At 49.2% G+C, this 18,479-nt stretch overlaps 1 pseudogene across 1 annotated transcript in view; it reads left to right on the top strand.

The window, feature by feature from the left end:
* Window positions 1–18,104, top strand: part of LOC147122828 (uncharacterized) — a 1,078,287-nt pseudogene extending 1,060,183 nt beyond the window's left edge. Inside the window, exon 20 of the transcript XR_015080342.1 lies at window positions 17,700–18,104. The product of XR_015080342.1 is annotated as an uncharacterized LOC147122828 (transcript). The remainder of the gene's footprint in view (window positions 1–17,699) is intronic.
* The last annotated feature ends 375 nt before the right edge of the window (window positions 18,105–18,479 follow it).

Here is an 18,479-nt window from a genome sequence, read left to right as displayed (position 1 = left end):
TTTCTATGTTTCTAAGACCTTTAATCAGTTTCAAGTACAATAAACTGGCCATTCTGCCACCCGTAGGGGGCAAAGACTTGCTGCAGGCCCAGAGATTGAAGTCTTTTTCTTTCCAACCCCCTTCCCCCCCACCTCCAAGATCACGTGGCACGCGCACTTGCCATTCATGGCACGCTCACTAAATTGATCCACTATTAAAGTATCCACTGCACAGCTACAACTTGAAATTGTTACAGCCAAAGAGGGCAGGCATTGATGTGTCCCACCATCCCACCACCCTATCCCCTGCCCAACGTCATCCACCTCACCCTTAACCACCACCTCCCCACTAGGCCACTGGAACAAACCCGGGAGGGGGCAAACGCTTGCTGCAGGCCCAGAGTCTGATGTCTCTTTCTTTCCACCAGCCCCCCTCCAAGCCATGTGTAAATTACCAGAGCAGGCGGCCGCACTGCAAGGAGTTAAGCAGCCGTCATGGCTCTTCCCAGAAGACCTGGACCCCAAGGCCGCCGACACCAACGCTCTTCCCCGCCTGCTCCGAACTGATTGAAACCACAAATAACCCAGTTGCCATCAATCTCTGCCAACTCCAGCCGAGGTTCTGTACAAATTTGAAAACTTTGGTCCGGTCTCTCCAGGCACTCGGACCGCTCCCTCCTCGCTGCCCTCCCTGGAAAATAATAAAATATGCAAATCCCAGGAGGAGACAGACCCCAGTCCGAGGGGCAGATCATACATACAGGGATTTATTAAAAATAGCCGGGCCCCAAATGGATAATCAAAAAACTTACCTGGATAATCTCCTCAAGCAGTGAATTCACCCAACATGCGCTTCAAATGGAGTCCAAAAATGCATATGCACAGTCTTTGGGTTGGATTTTAACTCAGGTGTGGGCTGGTGTTGTGTTATCCGAATTTCGTGTTTCCCACACAAATCTAAATGGATGTGGGAGATTGATGCAATTTTAACTTAATTGGCCAATTGATTTCCAACGTGTGGGAAGCCTTTGCAAATGGGTTTTTCATGACTGAAAGTCCCCTCCGATGACGTCATCATTGCTGCTGCATTTAAGGTCCACAGCAAGCCTTGCTTCTTCTGCAGACTGCCAAGCTTCTTGACTGTGCAGTGTGAAGGAGCTGCAGCAAAAATGACAAGCGGGAGGGCAAGATCAGCTCCTCACTTTGACGAGGCAGCACTGCAGGCATTAGTCGATGGGGCTAGGGCCAACAGGGAGGTGCTGTTCCCTTCATCAGGGAGGAAGAGGCCTCCCACTCAGACCAAGGCTGTGTGGATGCAGGTGGCTGAGGAGGTCAACTCCTTGGGAGTCACCCGCAGAACCTGGATACACTGCAGGAAAAGATTTCATGACCTTCAGCGCACTGGAAAAGTGAGTATGAATTTCCCATCACCCTCAATCTGATCCCCATTGCCTTTCCTCACCAGCACTCAGCTTTAGCAATCTCTTCCTCCACATCCCACTTGACACTGACATTCATGCAGCCTTACCCATTCCCTCTCTCTCTAAGCTCCCATTCACATAACTATTCCACCATGCAGCCCTCACACTCCCTATCACTCTGATGCTTTGAGCACAACTGACAACACACCTTGGTCTTGCAACTTCACTCCATCTTTGTCTCCTTCTAAGTATCTATGCTATGCAATCTCTATGCTCACTCCTTCATTCTCACTCAACCTCCACTTGTCTCCCTCACTGCAGGAAAAGAGAGCTCACAACAAAAGAGAGCGAGCCAGGACAGGAGGAGGGACAGCCTCAATAGCCCACCTGTCCCCCTGGGAGGAGGCCGTCCTGGAAATTATGGGCATTGAGGATGATTCGCGCGTGGGGGACGGACAGATGGGTGCAACACAGCAAGCTGGTGACAGAAAAGTTTCCCATCTCTTTGACATTGCATGAGTCGCTGATAATGATCGTGAAGCTGTAACAGATGGACTTATGAGCATCTGCAAAAAGCTATGTGCATGTAGCCTTTGCATCACATCTCTGACTCTTTCCTTTCCTCCCCCACAGGACCATTACAAGCATCCATCCCCCCTAGCCAGGAAGAAGAGGCTGAGCAGCCAGACTCCTCGGAGGAAGCTGCAACCTCTGAGGGCGCAGCGTCACCAGAATTCAGCGCACCCAGCACCAGCGCAGACACTCACACCTCGGTGGGACTTTCGGGACATAGAATAGTGTTGTCACCTGGTGTATCACAGCTCACAAGTGAGCATCAGCAGATTGTGGAGACAGGGACAGCAGTGGAGAGTCCTAGTCGGAGGGCGCAGGACTCTGCCAGCTCAGCTCAGCAGCATGTCGACCCTCTGCCTCTGGGTCCATCCATAAGTTCAGAGGTGATGGAACTCCAGGCAAAGATGCAGGAGTGTCTGACAGGTTTGGTCTCTTGGGTCGCTGCGAGTGTGGAGCGAATGGAGCAGTCTATAGCGAACATGAGCAGAGCCTTTGTGGAGTCATTGGTGCATGAACGCATCACCACGGAAAGGATGGCTACCTCCGTGGAAACGATTGCTACCTCCATGGTAAGGCTGGCTACCGTAGAGGAGAGGATGGCTATGGTAGAGGAGAGGATGGCTACGGCCAGGGTATGGAAAACATGGTCATTGTTCAGAATAGAATGACATCTCTTGAGGAGTGATGGGCATCTATTGAACAGAGAAACCAGACCTTCATGGAAGTCCTTCTGAGTAGGACTGCCATTGCAGATACGGGTCCCCATGGCCCCCCTGATGTGCAGCAAGGTGCTCTCCAGCCACTTGCAGGCGCTGAGGTGGACCTGACCCATGAGAGGGAGGTTGGCGGCAGACCTCAAGGAAGTGGGGGCTCCTCTCCAAGCACTCACACTTCCATGCCACTGCAGAGCCCTTGGTCAGAGCCCCAACGGAGTCCACACCCAAGTGAGATAGACTTCTCAACCCCTGCACAGCCGCAGGAGCAGCAGACTGTTGACGAACCCTCACAGGCTCGGAACCCCAGAGGACGCCCACCAAAGGTTTGGAGACAGGAACAGCAGGAAAGTAAGCAAGGGCCTCCACATCTGCTGAAGCCACAGGGGCAGCACTATGTAGGAGCACGCGTAAGAGGAAGATAAAGCACAAGTAGTCACAAGGGTAGTCAGTTGGGTGGAATTTTGTGTTTAATGTAAAAATGCCATCACGTCGTAATTGTACATAAAAATTCTGATGGCAAATGTTGCAGTTGTGGCATCTGTCATTTCGCTATTGGGACTTCCACATTAAGGCCTTAGGATTACTTGCAACTGTCAGTATGGTGGTCAGAGTGCTAGGAATCCACTGGTTCTTGGCCATTGTCAATGCTCTGGTAAGAAGCTGTGAGGCAAAAGGGTTTGATTGACTAGACTAAGCAAATCTGGCCAGGATGAGTGCGTTCTTTGCATCCCAGGAAGCAATGTTCTCGCGTAATGCTGCCGCTGGTTGATGGGCCTCTGCGGGATGTTCATTTTCGCCCTCCTCCTCCTCCTCCTCTTCATCTGAGGAGGATATGTGAGGAGCCACTTGGTCCTCAGGAATCTGCAAGCCACGACACTGTGCCATGTTATGAAGTGAACAGCAAACCACGGCGATTCTGGAGACCCCGGCTGCTGAGTACTGCAGGGCTCCACCTGATCTATCCAGGCATCTGAAGCGCATCTTCAGCAAACCGATGGTTTGCTCGATTATGGCTGTGGTGGACATGTGGCTGGAGTTGTAGCTCTCCTCAGCTTCGTTGGATGGTCTCCTCAACGACGTCATTAGCCACGCCCTTGTCTCCAAGTAGCCATCTGTTAAGTTGGTCTGGCGGACTGAATAGCAGAGGCACACTAGACTGGCGCAGTATGAAGGAGTCATGGCAACTGCCAGGGTACATGGCACAAACATGCAAAATTTCCTTCTTGTGGTCACACACCATCTGGACGTTAAGGGAGTGGAAGCCCTTGCGGTTGACAAAAATACCTGGATTGCGATGGGGTGCCTTAAGGGCCACATGTGTGCACCCTTGGAAAGTCTGCCAGGTGAGCTAATCCAACCGCTCGTGCCGTGACACTTGCTCAATCCTTGGTGAAATGGATGTGATTGTGCACGAGGGCAAAGAGGGCATCGGTTACCTGTTTGATGCAAGTGTGTGCGGCCGCCTGGGAGATGCCGCTGATGTCTGCTGCTGATCCCTGGAATGAGCCTGAGGCAAAAAAGTTGAGTGCGGTGGTGACTTTGATGGCCACTGGTAACGTTTGTCCACCTGGTCCTCTGGGCAGCAGGTCTTGCTATAGATGTCAATCACTACCTCTCGCGAAAGTCGGAGCTGCCTTTGGCACTGCTGCTCAGACATGTTGAGATATAGCTGACCCTGCGTCTGTAGACCCTGTTTGGTGGGTATCTCCTGTGCCAACGGGCTTCCAGGCGCTGGCCCCTTCTGGCCTGTGCAGCCTGGCGCTCCTGTTGCTGGTGCTGCTGTTGTTCCTGGTTCTGCTGCTGCTGCACCTGGTGCTCGAGCTCCTCTAATGCCCAGATGGGAAGGAAATAAATGGCTCCCATGCTTCTGGTATATGCCTCCGTTGAGGAAGCGCTGAGTGAAGGTGGCGAGAGGGGTTTCCCAGGAGGTCACACTGGAGATGGGTGTGAGGCTCCAACCTTCCACAGGTGTGGTTAAGCCTTCTAAAAGTTGCCCCAGGCCTGAGACCACTAAGTCCTGCCACCTGCAAATGATGGCTGATCAAATCTCCTCTTTAAAGGTTGACCTGCAGTTGGTAGTCAGCAATCCAATAGTGCTCCCGCCAGGTTTCACATTCGTGTTTCCCACCAGGCGTGCTTCACGTGGGAAAAGGGTTAAATTTGCAAGGGCCTTTTAAAATAGGATTATAGAGGCCATTTAGTGGTTATTAAAGGCCTTAAAGACCAGTCCCGCCTGTTGGATGTGGGACGGAGTCGGGACCATCAGACATGCCTGAGTTAAAATTGCTCGGAGTCGGGAACCAGGTCGGGGGGGGGGGGGGTCCCGCCCGCCAGTTTTTGCGATTTTAACCCCCCCGCATGCCTCCAAGCCCGCCTCCACAGCTCAATGAAAATCCTGCCCTTTGTATCTGAGACTATAACAATAGTCTCAAATACACAGGGGAGCAGGGGAGACTAATACAGGCAAAACCAACTCGTGGGAGACTACAGAAGGAAGAAACCAAACCCGTGAACCCCTAGGAGGTCGCGGACCCCCAGTTCAGGACACACATGTCCCAGCAGCAGAAACAAAAATCGGTATTTTTTCTGTTGAGTTCGAGAAGCACCTGGCGGTCCAGATAGAATCCATTGGTGGGCCAGATACACGGGCCATAATTTGCCCGCCACTGTTATACAGCCACAGGAAGTGCTGTATGCACCGTGATGTTTGGCTCCAAATCCTGCTGCAACAGGTAACATAGGTCAGTGCCTGCCTGCCTGTGGTTGTGCTTGGAGCTGCCATACACTCCAGGGCACACTGCAGTCTGGAAAAACCTTTCCTGATGCTGCCACTTAGGACAACAGTGGATTCCATGAGTCCCCCCAGTAGGTGCTGCCCTGGCCTTGCTGCAGCAGGGCCACCACAGAAAAGACGGGACAATTGAAAGGGGGCAGAAGAGCTCCAAACATCAGTGAGGTACTGGGCCAATGCCCAAAAACGTAAGGGTCAAAGGCCTAATGGGAGGGAGCAGTGCCCACTATTGGGTACTCTCCTTTCATAAGAGGTGTTAGTGGGTCTTCCACTGCTGCCCCAGGAATTACTGCCACACCTTTCCTGGTACACTCGGGGGCCAGCAAAATCAGTCATGGAAGTTAGGGATATATATATAGTGGTGCTTGCTGGGCCCTGTCTCCTTGCCATAGTTTACATGTGGCAGGTGGGTAAAAGAGTGGTTGTGGGGGAGGTGGGTGTGGGTGGCTGTGTGGAGACTAGCTCGTCAGATTGAGGGGAGGGAAATTGAGATCAGAGCAGGAACACGGCAGTAGGCAATATCACCCGAGTTTCCTGCCTTTTCACTCGGTGTAATGGCCTCCAGTACTACACTAGTACCCAAGTGAGCCAGGGAAGTAGGAACTCCTGGTGTGGGGAGTCCATGCCACTGCATTTGCCTATCCTGATGACATTTGCCTTGCAAGGGGCAGGCAGAGGTTCTGCCCCTTACTTGGCATGTTAAAAAATCCCAGGGCCCACATGCAACCGCAATCCTGTCATTTTCCAGTGGGTTCCGACAGTCCTCCACTTGAACTATCAGGACCAATATCTGCAATTTTTAAAAAACAATTAAGTCCACACTGATCCCTGTCTTCTGTCATAAAGTTCCACATTCTACTTACCTGGCCCAGAACCCCTCATATCCACATAAACATCTGTGAAAGTATTCAGCCAAGATTATCACAGGAAATCCATTTCAATGCATTCAGGAGAGTTCCAGTAATGAAATGAGCAAAGTTTTGGATGGGACCAGGAGATAAAAGAAAACTCATCATTGCCTTTATCGTGCCGCTTTCTCAATGTGCCCTGCTGACGCATCCTGGCCTCCACCCCAACCGGCAACATTCATTTATAAATCAGCCCTTAAATATGGGAATAGGATATAAGGGTGGATTTTACCAATTTAAGTGGGGCCCACTTAACTCTGAAGCACGAATGTGTAATATTTACTCTATTAATTCCAATAGATATTTGAGAACCTTAAGTAAATTCAAAATGATGTGCTTGTTAAAGAAAAGCCCTAAATCGTTATTATCATACTTTTATTTTTTTTGTAAATATGAGCGTAACTTTGAATTTCAAAAAAGATTCTAACAAATTATGTCTTAGCTTGTTCCATACAATTACATTTTCCGTAATTCCCAAGAACAAGAGTCATCAAATTGATGTAAAGCCAATCACTGCTCTAGTTTATAAATTTAACCCACATGAATGTGATTATTCACTGTGTAAATTGAGAGCCAGGTTAAATCCTCTGTTTTAAATAATAGTTTGATGTACTGTTTTTTCAGTAAGTAATTACCAATTGATTGAAGGACGCTGTTTTGTATGTGCTGTAGATTGTTTCCTAAGAGCTCTTTTTCTCTCTAATTGTTTGTTCATCTCAGATTCTTCCACAGCAGATTAACATAAAACTTCGAGCTATTTTTTAAGTCCCCTTACAAAGGTGCAGCAGCAGCCATCACTGAGAGAAACCCATTAACTTTCTGTCAACTTTATGTTTTTAATTGTAATTTTCCTCAGGATACAACAATTCACTAAAATTGCAATTTAGTTTTCAAAAAAGCTGAAGGACCCTGGAGTACCTGAGTGCATATGCTGGATACTTGCTTACAGCTGTGTTACACACGGCAACTCGAATTTGATTTATACTCAGTAAAGACCAGGGGGGAAAAATTCATTAGCGATCATTTTTAGCAAACATCACCTGGGCGCTAAATTTAGTGCCTGGCGAAAAATAGGGCCGGCGATCACTAACTTCAGTTTTAGCGCTCCAAGAGGGAGGTGGAGCGCCAATTCAAGCTCGCCACTTCCTTTTTAGAGCGCTAACCTTGAATATCGGGGCGGTGCGTTCAGCAGCGATACACACAGAGTCACGTAGTGCTGCTGCATGGAAGGGCTCTTCCCCTCATTTAAGGCGAGGGCCCAAGCCCACAACTCTGCGGGGCCCTACCTGGGGTGCCGTGTCAGCAGCCCGGCACTCAAATGGAGTGCTGGGCTGCCAGATCGTGGCATGGACCCCACGTTCAAAGAGGCAACAGGCCACAACAAGTAAGTCGGCCAATTTTCTTTTCCCCGCCTGCCCTTTAGTTAGCGCCCCGCAAGCCTCCTGCCGCTCCGTTCCCGCCCCTGAATCGATCATTGTCATCGCCTGGTGCAGATTCAGGGAATGCGGGCCAATTGTGCAGAAGGGGCGAAAATGGGGCGCTGCACACGGTGATGACATCATGCACTGTTGCATAAGGGAGGCCACTGAGGCTCTGTATGCAAAGAGCGGTGAATGCATTTCATTCTCTCTTGTCAGAGAGGAGCAAGCGGAGCGAGCACATGGCTTTGGCAGGATAGCAGGCTTCTCCATAGTGCATGGTGCTATTGACTGGACACACATCGCTTTGCTGGCGCCACATGTGAATTCGGAGATGTACCGCAACCAGATGGGATTCCACTCCCTCAATGTCCAGCTGGTGTGCGACCATACTCAGCGCATCACATAGGTCAAAGCTCGGTATCCTGGCCGTAGTCATGATGCCTTCATTCTGCGGCAGTCCACTGTACCATCCACATTTGAGCCATCATGACAAACCAGAGGGCAGCTACTAGGCGACAAGAGCTATCCGCTGGCCACCTTGCTCATGATTCCGGTGTGCAACCCAAGCACACACGGACAGCATGCATATAACAAAAGCCATGCTGCCACACGGAATCTGATAGAGCAGACCATTGACATAATTAAACAACGCTGCCGCTGCCTGGACCTTTCTGGAGGAGCCCTGCAGTACTCACCAGAGCATCTCAGGATACGTGGTGGTCTGCTGCATGCTCCATAACCTCACCATCATGAGGGCACAGCCCTTTCCACCACATATATGGCGAAGAGCTGAGGAAGTGGTGGAGGAGGAAGGGAGGAGGCAACCAACACAACTGCTTTCTGGCTGGACTGTCCATGATCAACTCATTCAACTGCAGTACCCGTGAACGCAGCCCCAATTCCCCATTCAAAAAACGTCCTACACCTTGGGCTGGATTTTGCCAATGGGGGCGGGCTGGGTGCGTGTCAGGTGGTCGGCAGTTCCCGACCCCACCTCCGATGTGATTCATTCATGACAATTGGCCGATTTTCTCCTAATTGGGCACTTGATTTCCAGTGTGTGGAATCTCCTGGCCCAATGAGTCTTTTCATACAGAAACTTGCCTCCGATGATGTCATCTATGCAGCTGATTTTAAGGCCTGCAAGCAGACTTGCTTCTTTTTCAGCCTTATAATTTTATGACCATTCTTCTGAGGGATTCCTTCTTCAAGTATGTCCAGCACTAGACCAAAGTGTGCACCCAGATTCGATGAGGCCTCCCTCCAAGCTCTGGTGAAGGGAGCAAGAGCAAATAAGGAGGATCTCTTTCCTTCCTCAGGGAGCAAAAAGCCTCCACAACAGATTAAAGCTGTGTGGCTGCAAGTGGCACAGGAGGTCAATGCTATTTCTATGTGCAGCAGAACCTGGCTGCAGTGCAGAAAGAGGTTTCATGACTTTCTCCGCACAGGGAAAGTGAGTATTACATTCCCATCAGCCTCAATCTGATCCCCATCGCCTCTCATCACCAGCACTCTGTTTTGTCAACCTCCTCCTCCATATCCCACTTCACCCTTACATACCTGCACCCTTACCCATTCCCTCTCTCTGTATGTTCACATTCACTTAACGATTCGATTATGCAGCCCTCACACTCCCTATCACTGTGATGCAATGGCAACAACTTACAACACACAGGGAGGGCCCTTGGTCTTGGCACCTCACTCCATCTTTGTCTCCTTCTAAGCATCTATGCTATGGATTCTCTACACTCCTTCATTCTCACTCAGACTCCACTTGTGTCTCTCATTGCAAGAAAAGAAAGCCCACAATAAGAGGGAAAGGGCAAGGACAGGAGGAGGGCCACCCTCAATAGCCCAGCTCACCAATGCAGAGGAGACGGCCCTGGGGGTCGTGGGAGTGGAGGAGGATGCGCAAGTTGACGGACAGACGGGTGTATCTTCAGCAAGTTGATGGTTTGCTCGATTATGGATCTGGTGGAAATGTGGCTGCAGTTGTAGCGCTCCTCAGCTTTGTTGGATGGGCTCCTCAACGGCGTCATTAGCCATATCTTCAGGGGTTAGCCCATGTCTCCAAGTAGCCATCCGAAAAGTTGGTCTGGCGGACTGAAGAGCAGAGGCACACTAGACTGTCGCAGGCTGAAGGAGTCATGGCAACTGCCAGGGTACTTGGCGCAAACATGCAAAATTTCCTTCTTGTAGTCACACACCAGCTGTACGTTGAGGGAGTGGAAGCCCTTGCGGTTGACAAAAATACCTGGATTGTGATGGGGTACCTTAAGGGCCACATGTGTGCAGTCTACAACGCCCTGCACCCTTGGAAAACCTGCCAGATTGGCAAACCCAACCGCACGCGCTGTTACACTTGCTTGATCCTTGGAGAAGTTGATGTAATTGTGCACGTTGGCAAAGAGGGCATTGGTTACCTACGTGATGCAATTGTGTGCGGCCGCCTGGGAGACACCGCTGATGTCTGCTGCTGATCCCTGAAATGAACCTGAAGCAAAAAAGTTGAGTGCAGTGTGTTGTGTCTGTACCTTTCTACCTAGACACAATTAGTGCTCAGAACCCAGAGATTCAAACATGAGGTTTCTTTATTCAAAAGGAAGGTTCTGGAGAGAACAGAACAAAGAGAACAAAAACCCAACCAAGAGAACAAACCCAACCATTTATCTGCTGTGACAGCGCCACCGCAGGTGGGAGGAGAACACATAATACATAACATATTCCTCCCCTCTTATATGAAATGTCCACATTATTCCTCAACAGGTAAGTTACTTTCAATGTACTCAACTAACCAAGGTAGAGGTAGACTGCCTCAAACCCTGACTTTACCCTGGGGTTTATTCTGCCCCAGTCTTGTGGGTAAGTCACTAAGCCTACAGATCCAAGCGTCTTGGAGGCCGCCGCTCTCTGACAGGATACCGGCGGTCATTGCTGGCTTCCACAGCAGTAGGCATTGACACAGGCCTAGATAGAGAAGGTGCCTGTGTCAGTCGAAAGTCAGGAGTTTGCACAGGTGGAACAGTCTCTTTGACTTCCTGTGTTGGAGAAGAGCACTGTGGCAAAGGATGCTGGTTTGCGGTATCATCCGGAAACAGTTCAGGCCAACCAGCCGTTGGAGCCTCTGTGGCTGTCTCTGCTCCTAGCAACAGTTGATCAGTGTGTCTTCTCCAGACGACGTCCTCAGCAGTCTCAACCGTGTAAGACACAGGGCCCATCTGCGCGATCACCGTAGCAGGAACCCATTTCGGTCCAGTGTTGTAGTTTCGAGCTAGGACGTGCTCTCCAGGATGAAACCGTCTCTCCTTGGCTCTTTTCTCTCTCCTTTCAACTTGAGCTTGTTGTTGACGTTGGACAACCTGCTCTGCCCTTGGAGTTTGAGTAAGTCAAAACTTGTCCGCAACTGCCTCTTCATCATGAGCGAAGCGGGGGAAGTTTTGGTTGTGGCATGTGGCTCATTCCTGTAGGACAACAGGAAGCTGTTCAGACGTTGGTGGATTGAGCCCTGACCTTGCGATGCCTTCAAGGCGTGCTTCATAGTTTGCACAAACCTTTCTGCCAGGCCGTTAGTAGAGGGATCATAGGGCACAGACCTGATGTGTTGGACACCATTCACTTGCAGGAAGGTTGCAAACTCCTGTGATACAAATTGTGGACCGCTGTCACTTACGAGTTGTTCCGGTGAGCCATAACGGCTGAACATCTCACCAAGTTTCTCAATTGTTTTCTCTGCCGCGGTAGACCTCATCACAGCGACCTCCGGCCACTTGCTATGAGCGTCCACAACCACCATAAACATCTTCTCTTCGAAAGGACCGGCGAAGTCCACATGTACTCGCTGCCACACTTCTTCAGGCCAATCCCAGGGGTGTAGGGTTGCCAGCTGTGGAACATTCTGGACCCTTTGACATGGGGAACATGTTTTGGCTTTCTCCTCAATATTTCCATCGAGACCTGGCCACCAGAAGTAGCTTCTTGCCATTTCCTTCATCCGAACCATCCCACTGTGGCCTGTATGAAGTTGTTGCAGTACAGGTTCCCTCAGAGGTGGTGGAATGATGACACGGTGTCCCCAGAGAAGACAACCTGCCTGGACGGAGAGCTCATTTCTTTTTGAAACGTAAGGTTTCAAACTAGGAGGATCTCCTATAGCTCTCCCTCGAATGACATCGTCCATTACCTCAGACAGGACTGGATCGTTGCGGGTGTACCTTCGCACCTGAACTGCAGTGACAGGTGCTCCCTCCACTTGTCTAAAGTAGAAGATGTCTATCTGACGAGGCTCTGGGGGAGTAACAGGCAAGGGCAGCGTCGAGAGACCGTCTGCATTGCCGTGCAAGTCTGATTTGCGATATTTGATGTCGTATGTGTGTCCTGACAACAATAAAGCCCATTTTTGCATCCTGCTTGCAGCAAGAGATGGAATTCCGGTGTGGGGCCCGAAGATTGAAGTCAATGGGCGGTGGTCCATCAGGAGTGTGAACCTTCTCCCAAACAGGTACTGATGAAATTTTCGAATTCCAAAAACAATTCCCAAGGCCTCGCGCTCAATCTGTGCATAGTTACTCTCGGCCTTGTTCAAGGTGCGTGATGCGAAGGTGATAGGTTTCTCTTCACCAGAAGGCATGATGTGGTATATGACTGCTCCCACACCATATGGTGATGCATCACATGCTAGCTGCACGGGTAGCTTTGGGTCGAAGTGTGTCAGGACCTCCAACTTCAGCAATGCTTTCTTTGCTTGGACGAAAGCTTTGTTGCACAGTTCAGTCCATTTCCATGTTTTGCCTTGACATAGCAACTGATGTAGCGGCTTCAGCAATGCTGCTAAGTCTGGAATAAACTTTCCATAGTAGTTAAGTAGCCCCAGGAATGAACGTAACTGGCTCACATTCTGGGGTGCTGGGGCCTCCACGATCGCCTTGACCTTTCACGGCGCCTTATGCAGGCCAGTAGCGTCAATCACATGCCCCAGGTGCTCAACTGAAGACTGAAAGAATTCACATTTGTCCTTATGAACTCTGAGTACGTACTCTTTCAGTCGCTGTAGTGTCGCATCCAAGTTCAGAAGATGATCCTCCTCATTTGTCCCAGCGACAAGGATGTCGTCCAGGTAGCACTGGACTCCTGGCAGTCCACTCAAAATCTGATCCATTGCCCTTTGGAATAGAGCAGGGGCCGACATAATTCCAAATGGAAGGCGGCAGTACCTGTATAGCCCCTTGTATGTCACAATTGTCAGCAACTCCTTTGATTTGTCATCGACATGCATTTGTAGATAAGCCTGGCATAAGTCTATTTTGCTGAACTTTTGCCCTCCTGCCAGGCCTATAAAAAGATCACCAATGAGGGGAAGAGGGTACTGTTCCGCAGACAGCACCGGGTTAATAGTCACTTTAAAATCCCCGCAGATTCGAATTGATCTATCCTTTTTCAGGACAGGAACAATGGGTGTGGCCCATTTGCTCACGCTCACAGGCTCCAGGACTCCATTCTCGACTAAGGCCTCCAAGTTAGCCTTAACTTTTGGCCTAATTGCATAGGGTACAGGTCGGGCTTTGTGAAACTTTGGCTTGCTGTCAGGTTTAATGTTCAGTCTCACGCTGATCTTTTTCATGCTCCCAAGTTCCCCATTGAAGAGTTCTACATGTTTTTTTAAAACTGCAGTCAGACCTGACTCCCCTTTTGACATCATGCAGACTGCAGGCCAGTCCAGCGTGATTTTCTCTAGCTACGCACATCCCAGTAGAGATGGGTAATTTCCCTTTACCACATATAGTGGCAATTTCGCAGTCTGTCCATTCAATTTAACTGTCACCTCAATGGTGCCTCTCATGGCCACCGGTTCGCCGGTATATGTCTTTAGCACAATGTTTGTTGGCTGAAGGGTAAGATGCTTTAGCATTTTGTTGTAGACAGTGTCTGAAACAAGGGACACAGCCGCGCCTGTGTCCACCTCCATCCGCACTGATTGTCCCTCCACCAGTGGTGGCACCCAGTAGCCATTTGGACCACCTGCAACCGTCAGTATGTGCACCTCTTCCTCCTCAGAGGTGTTGCTCCCCTCTGTTTTGCTTGTTCCATCATACTGCACTGAATGAACACTCTTTTTCTTCTCTTGTCCAAATACAGACATTTTGCTTTCATGCTTCCCAGCTCTGTCTGTTCTTTTTTTACCTCTACAGGCACGTTCAATGTGACCCTTTTTGCCACAATTTTGGCATTCCAGCTCTGTACACCAGCAGTCATTAGCGTGATGGCCCATTTTCCCACAACGGTAACATGTGCCGTTCCGCGCACCTTTAGGCTCAGATGACACCCTGTGAACTCTCCCTGTTGAACTAAACTGGTGAGCCTCCTTTTCCGCCATCTCCATGGAGACACTAATTTCAAGGTCCTTTTCAAGAGTAAGGTTGTCCTCAGTAAGAAGGCGCTTCTGTGTGGCTGCACTTTGCAGACCACACACAAATCTGTCTCTAATGGTGTCATTCAGCATCTCCTTGAACTCGCAGTGTTCTGACAACTTTTTTAAAGCAGCAACAAACATAGTCACTGTTTCCCCCTCCTCTTGATTCCATTTGTGAAATCTAAATCTCTCAGCAATAACCAGAGGTTTCGGTGAAAAATGTACTCCAAGAATTTCCACCAGTTGTTTATATGTTTTAGTTCCTGGCATAACTGGTTGTACAAGGCTGCGCAGTAAATTGAATGTCTTTGCTCCCAATATACTCAAAAAGGTAGGCACGACCTTATCGTTTGCCATCGCATTCGCCAAAACAAAATAGTCAAAACGTTCCGTATAAGCGCTCCATTGCTCAACATTTTCATCAAAATCACCGATGTTTCCGAATATAGTAGCCATCTCACGTTTCAAATTTTAATTTCTGTTACTCACTGCACCCGTAACGTTAATGTAATGCTGCAATCTCTGTTCTGAGTGCTTTGTAGTCGAAAACAAGAAAGTTCCCACAACGCAGATTCATCCGATCCTCGTTGCCACTTTGTTGTGTCTGTACCTTTCTACCTAGACACAATTAGTGCTCAGAACCTAGAGATTCAAACATGAGGTTTCTTTATTCAAAAGGAAGGTTCTGGAGAGAACAGAACAAAGAAAACAAAAACCCAACCAAGAGAACAAACCCAACCATTTATCTGCTGTGACAGCGCCACCGCAGGTGGGAGGAGAACACATAATACATAACACAGTGGTGACTTTGACGGCCACTGGTAAGGGGTGTTCACTGGATCCTCTGGGCTCCAGGTCTTGCTGCAGCATTGCGCAGATGTCGCCCACTACCTCTCGCGAAAGTCTGAGCCTCCTTTGGCACTGCTGCTCAGTCATGTTGAGGTAGCTCATCCTCTGTCTGTAGACCCTGTTTTCGGGGTATCTCCTGCGCCGACGTGCTTCCATGCGCTGGCGCCTTCTGGCCTGTGCAGCTTCAGGTAGGTGAGCAGCAGGTTGGTGCTCCTGTTGTTGCTCCTGCTGTTGGTGTTCAAGGTTCTGCTGCTGCCGCAGCTTGTCTTCGTCCGAATCTAATGTCCAGGAGGAATGGACATAAATGGTTCCCATGCTTCTGGTGTATACCTCAGTTGAGGAAGCGCTCAGTCAAGGTGGGAAGAGGGGTTTCCCAGGAGGTCACACTGCAGATGGGTGTCAGGCTCCAAACTTCCACAACAATGAGTAGGCCTGCTAAAAGTTTCCCCAGACCTGAGACAACAAAGTTCTGGCACCTGCAAATGATGATTGGTGCAAACTCCTTTTTAATGGTGGAGCTGCAGCTGTTAGTAAGCAATCCACTAGTGAGGCTGCCAGGATTCACTGGCGTGTTCCAGAGGAGACGTGCAGCATGGGGGAAATGTCTTAAATTCAGAAAGGCCTCTCAAAATGGGATTATAAAGGCAATTAACTGGTTGTTAAGGGCCTTAAGGGCCTATCCCACCTCAGGCGGGATGGAAACGGGGTCTGAAACCACGAATGTGGGAAAATTGCTCAGAGGCGGGGTGGAGACGGGATCGGATCCGCCTGCCATTTTTTGTGATTTTAACACCTCACACGCCTCCAAACCCGCCTCCTCAGGCCTGGCAGAATCGAGCCCCTTATCTTCCCTCTGTCACTGACCATCACAGTGTCATTTTGCAACAATGCTACACTAAAAGCCACCACAAAACATTACAAACCAAATTTATAGATCAGGCCATCCAATATTACGTACCAACGTCAACTAATCACCCTTGCGCTTTCCCTTAGTGCCTGTCTTCCATATGCCTTTACCTATCCTAGTGTTCCTACGCAGTGCTACCCCATGGCTGGTGGAAGGCTGCTGACTTTCGGTGGGGGAGACTGCAGGTGGCCTTGGAGGATGACCTTGAGCAGCTCTGGGCCTAGAAGGTCCAGCTTCGGATTGCACCACCTTGGCATGAGAACCTTACAGCTTGTGCTTGATTCCTTTTCCAAGATTATACTCTCAGTGGTGGGCTCTGGCAGCACCGGACTGCCTTCTGCCCCTCTGACACTGCTGGAACTCTGACTCATTTTCCTGCCTCAGCATGCATTGCATATGGCATGCTTCCCAGTGGGATTGCCACCACCAAGAGGGATCTCTACAATGCCCGATTGGAAAATCCCGGTAATGATGCAGTGGGGCCGTCACTGCACCATCACAAGAGGCTAATGGCCTGAAGCATCACAAAGATTGGCATATTGACATCCTGGTAGGCCTCGACAGAGACCAACATTACACAAAAGGCTAAGTGAGGGCCACAATGAAGGGAGAAGTGGCCCTCTCTCTCCATTGGAGGAACCCAGGGTCATTACCACAACCTTCCCATGACAGGCCTGGGAAGCAGTGGTAAGTGGGTTGGGCAGGAGGGAAATACTCCTCGCTGCCTTTGCCTGTGGTGGGCCACAAAGGAACGGCCAGCATGGGTCTCAGTGGGGGCAATGGGAGGGAAATCTTGGTTGGAACAAAGAGGCTGTGGTAGGCCTCACCACCTACATTTTTTATTCATTCTATCCACAATCCCACCTGGGATTGTAGAGGAGAATCCCAGTCAATTTCTAATATGAAACAATCTTGAGCTACTCATCTACTATATATTGCTGTTAAATAAATAAATAAATATTGAATGTAATTATTTTACCCATTTTTTTTAACTTTCTGTGATGAACTTATAACTATTTTGCCATGCTATGTGTTTAATCAGAATTTTTAGAAACTTCAAATAAAATTAGGTTATATTCAGATTTTGCATCATTTCCCTATTTGAATTATTCATTCATCAATTCAATATTAGCAAAGATGCATAAGCCTCAATTTTAACTTGAGGCGGCAATCATGCCGAAAGGTGCTGAGGCGGCAGCAAACTGTCACGACCTTGACAGCGTTAGGCCCGGGAGATTTTAACTTCCCGGCCTCATCTGCATAGGCTCTGTAAATCTCCTGCCCGAAACCAGCGGGAAGAGTTAGCTGCCACCAGGGGAGAGACAAATGTCCGGTGGCAGGAGGCAGCTGCCGGGGACAAAAGGAACGGCCCTCAGTGCTCTGGTAAGTGGCAGGGAAGAGGTTCGGGAAGGCCTTGTGTTTGGGAGGGTGGGGGCAGGGAAGCCTGGGACAGGGGAGCCCTAATCTTTCCTTGTGGGGCCCAGAAGAGCACTCCTATGACAGAGCCCGCCCATGTTTCCATCGATTTAAGTTAATGGACAGAAAGTCTTGGGGAGTGTTAAAGGTGAAAATGTGCTTCACTATTCTAACCAACTGAACCAAATTCCCAATTGGCACTTAACAGGGACTGAAAGTAACCAGCTGAAGGCAAATGGTTTGAATAATATTATTAATAGAAAAACATGACTCTGTAAATGTAAGTTATTTTATTTTTACTTTCCTTTTTAGTGTCTGGTCACCCAATCTTGCAGGAAGCCAAAATTCAAGTTGTTGGTGATTTGGTAGCCAGATCAATCTTTGAGAGAAACCAGAACCTGACATCAATCCAGAAATTTTCTACCGTACTTGAAAAGGCGATCGATGGATTGCCCGTTTAGCAAGAGCTTTGAGTCAGCTGCCCACATGAAGAGTCCTCAGGAAAATAAGATGTCTGTTTCATTCCATGAAGGTGCAGAGCCAGAGGAAAAACTATTGAAGCAGAAAATAAATTACCTGCAGCGCAGTTTGCACTGTAACACTTGTGGGTATAAAATGGCAGAGGATTAGGACTGGTCTGAATGTTACAAGGCGAGCATGATGCATTCTAAACTGGTAACAATTATGTGAAATATTAAATACTCTATTTTCTCTTTCTATAGTTGCTGAACCACTGAGCATTTTTAGATGATTTAAAGGAAAAGGTGTGTTTAGCCAATATAATATGAATATTAGAAAATTGGGGGCACCATTCTTAAGAGAATTCAGCAATGATTCTAATAAATTAGCAATGAAAATCCTTGTTCCCCCCACCCCACCTCCACACTCCCAGTGGAAGTGTGTCGGAGTCATGATGGAGTCACTGAATTTGAATGCTACCAGCAGCCATCTGCACCGCTACAGTTGCTTCTTGCGCGCCCACCAGAGAAAGAGGAGTGGGAAAAGCAGCACTGGTCAGCCGTTAGTGCCACAGCCGATGCCAGCGGTAGGAATCTTTGTTTAAATTAGGCCCATTCAGCCCCCTTTATAAAG

This window comes from Somniosus microcephalus, chromosome 2, assembly GCF_052327205.1.
Source record: "Somniosus microcephalus isolate GS21.2 chromosome 2, FLI_Smic_1.0, whole genome shotgun sequence".
Classification (NCBI taxonomy): domain Eukaryota; kingdom Metazoa; phylum Chordata; class Chondrichthyes; order Squaliformes; family Somniosidae; genus Somniosus; species Somniosus microcephalus.
The sequence above is the reverse complement of the archived record's forward strand: the minus strand, read 5'-3'. Positions and strand labels throughout refer to the sequence as shown.